The sequence below is a fragment of the Eschrichtius robustus genome, chromosome 5, assembly GCF_028021215.1.
Source record: "Eschrichtius robustus isolate mEscRob2 chromosome 5, mEscRob2.pri, whole genome shotgun sequence".
Taxonomy (NCBI): Eukaryota; Metazoa; Chordata; class Mammalia; order Artiodactyla; family Eschrichtiidae; genus Eschrichtius; species Eschrichtius robustus.
Window position 1 is genome coordinate 55,323,891 of NC_090828.1, and position 5,301 is coordinate 55,329,191.

The following is a 5,301-nucleotide window of genomic DNA, read 5'->3' on the forward strand; positions in this document are numbered from 1 at the left end:
AACTAGAAACAAGAAAATTACAAAATGAAAAACTCACCAGTAGAGGTGAGCTCACCAGTAAAGACAGGAAACCATCCACACACAAAGCTAGTAGGAAAGTTAAAAGTAGTAAAATCAACTATATCCACAATAAGCAGTTAAGCGATACACAAAAAAATTAGATGTAAAATACAATATAAAAAAACAGTAATCAAGAGGGGAGGAGAGTGCAAATGCAGAGTTTAAAAATACATTTGAAATTAAGAGATCAGCAACTTAAAACAATCATGTATATACAGATTGCTATATAAAAACCTCATGGTAACCACAAACCAAAAATCTGTCGTAGATATACACACAAAAAAGAAAAATTAATCCAAACTTAACATTAAGATAGTCATCAAATCACAAGAGAAGAGAACAAAAGAAGAAAGGTTTTAAAAAAAAGGCAGGAAGTCCTTTTCTCACCGCACCCTTCTAATAAATCCAAGTCTCTTAAAGTTCTAGACTTTGATTCAGGATTCAAGGCGTAGAATTTGGCTCAGAATTAAGTCATAGAATTTAATTCATGCAACTTTCTTCACTTGTGTCAGGCATGTTGGTGGTGGTCTTAATAGAAATGGACCACGATGCACTGGGTAGCAATAATATCACATAAAACCCTTCCAAACAAGATGGCACAATACTGATTAACCAGATCAGAAAAAACATATTCCACTGGACAAACCAGTAGACCTACTGGTCTGAATATCACCATTTTCAAACTGCCCATCTTGTGACAGTCCATAACATTTATCAACTCTTTGAAGCCTGAAACCTTATGTATTATTTACTTATTATTTATTAAATAAACAATTTGTTTATTTAAAAAAAGAGAACAAAAGAAGGCAAAAAAAAAAACCTACAAAAACAAACTCAAAACATTTAACAAGGGGAGTCCACGTGGGCACCGGCGCAGCAGGTAGCAGCATGGGGGTCGCCACGGTGGAGCTGCAGCAGCTCCGGGTGCGGGAGGCAGTGGACTCTATGGTGAAGAGGCTGGAGAGAGAGAACATCGGAAGATGCAGGGCCTCATGTTCCGGCGCAGCACCGGCTGTTGTGAGGACAGCCAGGTCACCATGCAGCAAGTGCGCCAGTGCATTGAACGCTGCCATGCACCTCTGGCTCAAGCCCAGGCCCTGGTGACCAGCGAGCTGGAGAAGTTCCAGGACAGCCTGGCCCGGTGCACTATGCATTGCAACGACAAAGCCAAAGATTCAGCAGATGCGGGGAGTAAAGAGCTTCAGGTGAAGCGGCAGCTGGAGAGTTGCGTGACCAAGTGTGTGGATGGCCACATGAACCTCATCCCAGCCATGACCAAGAAGATGAAGGAATCTCTCTCATCCATTGGGAAATAGATGTCTGCTATTGGCCATCGGGGCTGAAGGCAGGAATGTATTTAAAAAGAGGAATGGGGATTTGGGTTTTCTAAGGAAAGTTTATGAATGAGGAAATTAAGGATGGCAGCAAGTTTAAGGCCTATGTCACTTGCCTCTGGACACTGGTTCCTTTGTGTTTGAATCCTAGAAAGTGAAAAAACCTGGTGCTAAAATTTGGGTCAGAGATAGCACAGGAGAGTTTTTGTGAGCCTGAATTTCGTGTGAATTTCATGAGCCTGAATTTCGAGTGCTTTTCCTGGCAACAGGGAGAGTCTCCCTTGTACCAAACCAGAGCCCTCCAAGGTACCAGATTCTCTTAGTACACAGATACCAGCAGGCTGGCAGGTTCACCTGACCTGCTTATGAGCTGGTGGAATGTGAGGAGAGGTGTTTCTATTTGTTGCCAATCTCCTGTTTACCAGAAGGATCACTACAACATTTTCCGCAAACTAGAAATAAAACAAAATCCATGAGGTCACTAATTTAGAAGGGGAAAGGGGGCTTCTGGGGATTTGTTTTGCTTGGTTTTGTTTTATATACAAGGGCATGAAGTTACTTTTAAGATGTAGAGCTGGGAGAGGTAGTTTGGATAAAAACTTTGAAAGGGTCCTTGCGGATATTCATTTCTGCCGTCAAAATGTGGATGCACATTTCTTAAAATTCTCACACATGACATCTTTCAGCCTGGAGACCCCGCAAAAATATAGGAAGCGCTATCATACTGGTAGGGGACGCAAACCTTCCCTCTAACTGGCAGCCACGATGAGCCCTGAGGCTGTCTGCAGCAGAGTCAGCCGAGTGACAAGACAATCTTGCAGTGACACTCACCCTTGAAGGGAAAGGGGATTTCGATTGTGCTATATGCTACTATAGTCAGGAATGAACAGCAAAAGAGGAATTGTTAGCTGCTTAATTAAGAGTTAGGAAGTACTACTGGCTTTGGAAAAATCTGGTTTTCATAAAACAAAGTAGAAAGAAAGCCTAAACCCAGTATTGCTTACTTTGCCCCCTGTAATAACAGAGCTCTGTTGAAACAATCCCTTGGCAACACAAAGGTCAAAGGAGAAAAAGTCAGCAACTTAGGGGCAAGCTGTGACTCCTTTAGAGCAAAACATGGGACAGCCCTACGTTACCAAATACCACTTTTGCGACATGCGTTGTTCTTGCCCCAGTTCTGGCACCTTATTGTTTTATTAAGGACCTTGTGTTTTTACCAACTTATTACTTGATAATATAGCCTGTCTCTTTGCTGCTTCAAGACTGATATATTTTCCTAGTGGTTTGGTTTTAAAAATAAATAAGACAATTTTTCTTCCAAAAAAAAACAAAAAAAAAACATTTAACAAAATGTCAATGAGAACATTGGAGGGCATTATGCTAAGTGAAATAAGTCAGACAGAGAAAGACAAATACTGTATGATATCACTTACATGTATAATCTAAAAAATACAAAAAACTAGTGAATATAACAAAAAAGAAGCAGACTCACAGATATAGAGAACAAACTAGTGGTTACCAGTGGGTAGAGGGAAGGGGGGAAGGGCAAGATATGGGTAGGGGATTTTAAAAAAAAAATTTTTTTTTAAAAGGAAAAAAAGAGAGTTGGTAGTTGAGACACACTGCAGCCATAACTTTTAGATGTTTTTAGATTCCATTTGAGGGTGAGGAGACTAACTTTTTCCCAAGGGAAATGTAAATCTTATGTCTGAATCAGGAGGGAAAAGCCTGCTGATGCAATTTGGCCTTGGCCAGAGGCAATACTACCAGTTATGCCTCACAGAGTGATACTGGGTGATATGCATGGAGAGAATCTGAGCTATGTTTTATGGTTTACGGTTGGGCAAATTAGGCATTTGACAGGCAAGGGAATATTGTTTGGAACTTTGCTCAATAGGAAGCCATCATTACCAAAGCACGGATGCCAAAGAGAAAGCTTGTTAATTCAGCTTTCCTTGATGGCTAATAACTTGTAATAGTCATTATATGGGTTACTTGGTCCTGCTGGGTCCCAGCATGTAAGCTTCTTTCTGATCAAAGTTACCCCCATGGGTAGGCTGTGGTTAAACGTTTTAATCTCTGTCTCCATGAAGTTCTGTTATCCTAGCCCAAGAGATTGAATTGACAGTCTCTAACTTCCTTATCTTTTCTTAAACACAAGAATATAATTTTAAGAAACCTTTTGCTTTGAAGTAATTATAGATTCACAGGAAATTGCAAAGATAGTACAGAGAGGTCCCCTGTACCTTTCACTCAGTGTCCCTAAATGGTTACATCTTACATAAATATAGTACATTATCAGAACAAGGAAATTAACAATGGTTCAACATGTGTATACATCTAATTTTTAAATTTAAAGTATACACAACATAAAATTTACGATCTTAACCATTTTTAGGTATACAGTTCAGTAGTGTTAAGTACATTCACATTGTTGTGCAACCAATCTCCAGAACTCTTTTCACCTTGCAAAACTGAAATTCTGTACCCATTAAACACTAACTCCATAGATAGCTAGTGGGAAGCAGCTGCATAGCACAGGGAGATCAGCTCGGTGCTTTGTGACCACCTAGAGGGGTGGAATAGGGAGGGTGGGAGGGAGACACAAGAGGGAGGAGATATGGGGGTATATGTATATGTATAGCTGATTCACTTTGTTATAAAGCAGAAACTAACACACAATTGTAAAGCAATTATACTCCAATAAAGATGTTAAAAACAAAACAAAACAAACAAACAAAACACTAACTCCCCATTCCTCCCTCCCCACAGCCTCTGGGAACCAACCTTGTACTTTCTGTTTCTATAAATTGTATAGATAACTTATGTAAGTAGAATCACAGTATTTGTCTTTTTGTGACTGTTTTAATTCACTTAGCATAATGTTCCCAAGGTTCATCCATGCTGTACCACGTATCAGAATTTATTTCCTTTTTAAGGCTGAATAATATTCCATTGTACGTACATACTCCATTTTGTTTATCTATTAATCTGCTGATGGGCACTTGCGTTGCTTCCACCTTTTGGCTATTGTGAATAATATTGCTATGAACATGGGTGTACAAATATCTTTGAGGCCCTAATTTCAATTACTTTGGGTATTGTTAGGTGCTAAATTGTGTCCCCCTTAAATTCAAATGTTAAAGTCCTAACCCCCAGAATATCGGAATGTGACTGTATTTGAAGATAATTCCATTTAAGAGGTAAGTTAAAAGTGAAATCTAATCCAATCTGGCTGGTTTCCTTATAAAAAGGAAATTTGGACACACTGAGAGACATTTTCTGATGTGTATACTTTTTAGTATGGTCTTAATATTTTTCATTCTTTTTTCTTAAAATTGCCTACAATATTCTTTGAAGTTGCAGTTTACAATAAGTACATTTAGATTGTTGACATCTTCAATTGCTTCTTCCTCACAGACGATAATATTTTCAACTGAGAAACTACTTTCTCTGCAAGTGCTAAGGTACTTGGTAATTTGGGGCAAATTCTAAATGGAGGATATTCTAAAATCTAACACTGTTTTTGTTGTGAAATGTGTAAAATTTCAGCACAAATATTTTCACAGGTACTGTCCCTTTGTTATCGATCCTAGTGCCTTAAGCAACAAAAAGGATTTATAAGACAAAATGTGTCCAATAAATGGTCTCTATAATTCTTTAGAAAATTTTGCCAGATTTAAATGCTGCAAAAACCATTGGTTGTTCTTGTTCATTCCATTCAGATAAAAAATGTAAAGGCTCTTCCTACAAGTCCAGATGCTCCAAAGCTCAGAGAATTTAAAAGTTACATCTACATTGTTTGAGCTCTCAGCATTCAATTTGTTCAGTTCCTTCCTTGTGCTTGAAGGGATAAAATTCAGTGTCTTCCTGTTTGGAAGTTTTCTTTTCAATAATTGCAATTCAC

The 5,301-nt window shown here is 38.6% G+C and overlaps 1 pseudogene; it reads left to right on the forward strand.

Annotated features, from left to right (window-relative positions):
• Positions 1-1,052: 1,052 nt before the first annotated feature.
• On the forward strand, positions 1,053-1,376 carry LOC137764841 (protein FAM136A pseudogene; annotated as a pseudogene).
• Positions 1,377-5,301: the final 3,925 nt, after the last annotated feature.